Source organism: Lipotes vexillifer, unplaced genomic scaffold (assembly GCF_000442215.2).
Source record: "Lipotes vexillifer unplaced genomic scaffold, Lipotes_vexillifer_v1.1 scaffold225, whole genome shotgun sequence".
Classification (NCBI taxonomy): domain Eukaryota; kingdom Metazoa; phylum Chordata; class Mammalia; order Artiodactyla; family Lipotidae; genus Lipotes; species Lipotes vexillifer.
Window position 1 is genome coordinate 2,692,447 of NW_006787630.1, and position 1,447 is coordinate 2,693,893.

General features: G+C 65.3%; 1 protein-coding gene across 1 annotated transcript in view; it reads left to right on the plus strand.

Annotated features, from left to right (window-relative positions):
* Positions 1–1,447, plus strand: part of PLPP2 (phospholipid phosphatase 2) — a 39,587-nt gene that overhangs the window by 868 nt on the left and 37,272 nt on the right.

Here is a 1,447-nt window from a genome sequence, read left to right on the forward strand (position 1 = left end):
CCGCGGGTCGCCCCGGGAGGCCCTCCACCCCGCACCTTGGGTCGGCTGGTCCAGCGGGCTCTGGGGGGGCGGAGCCCTGGCCGGGGGCTCCCGGGCAGTGGTGGGATTCGAACCCGCGCCCCGCCGCCCTCCTCGCTCGGGCCCAGGAGAGCCGGGGGAAGGACCGGGCCGCCGGCTGTTGTGGAACTGGGGGCCTCGGGGTGGCGCGGGCCAAACCCGTCGGGCGGGTTTGCGGGCCAAGCTGGGGCCAGAGGCCCCCTCCCCGCCCCTCCTCCAGGCTCCCGGAAACAAAGGCTGTGTGTTTGCTCCTGGGCTGTGCGGACAATGGCCCCGGAGTTCTACCCCCGGCGCAGAGAGGGGCCCCTCCAGCCTAAACTGCCCTACGCCCAGTCCGGCTGCTGCTCCTCTGCTGGGGACCCAGGGGTCTGCCCTGACTGCAGGCAGAGGCCAGGCTCTCTTCCCATGTCCTAGAAGAGACCTTTTTGGGGTGCGCCAGGTGGCAACTGGAGGTCCCCGGAGGGCGTCGTCTGCCAGCCCTGGGCATCGTTTCCTGAGCACTTACTTATTTAAACATTTGTGTGGCACTGACTGTATGCCAGGCACTAAGCAGCCTGCAAATAATTAAACCTTTTTCTCCAATCAGCCTGTAAGGGAGTGCTGTTATGCTCCCCAGTTTCCACCCAGAGATGTTCAGGTGCCCGCTGGAGGTCACACGGCAGCGGGGGAGTGGGGTTGGGTGCAGCTGCCATGTGCCAGGTGCTGGGGGCCCGGGCAGAGCCAGCTCCCAGTCTAGAAGCTTCAGGACACAAAACAGTTCAGTCTTAGATGGTGACAAGGGCCCTGGGGAAAGCACCAGGGGTTGACACCAGGGCAGGGAGGCTCTGGTGGTGTCTGCTGTGGGGACATCTGAGCTGGTGCGGCCCAGGCAGAGGGAGGCTCCATTCCTGTGCTCTGAGCTCTGTGCCCTGAATCCCAGAAGAGCCCAGCTCCAGTTCTGATCGGGGGTGCCCGAATGTCCAGCGGGGAGGGCTGGGAGTTGGGGGGCTGACTCGATGCCCGGGCCCCCATGGGAGCCCCTGCCCTGCTCAGGCCGTGGGGTTTCTCGGCGTCTCCTCCTAGGCCTCCACCCCGGCCAGAGAGGTCTTTTGGTCCCTCTGCTGCAACCCTCCTGAGACCCCCGCCCCTGCCGCAGAGCCCCTCTCCCCAGCACTCTGCTCTCCAGGCTCAGGCCCATCTCCGGCCTTGGCACTGGCCACCCCTCTGGGGGAGGTTCTTCCCCAGGTCTCCCCTGTACTTTTTCCTCTAAGGCACCTTCCCTGTGTGGCCTCCGCGACACCCTACTGAAGGCCGGAGCCACCTCCCCGATTCCGGTCATCGTGTGCGTATTGTTTTTATTCCCAGCTGCTCTCAGCTCCATGAGGCAGATCTCTGTGTTCTTCACCAAGTC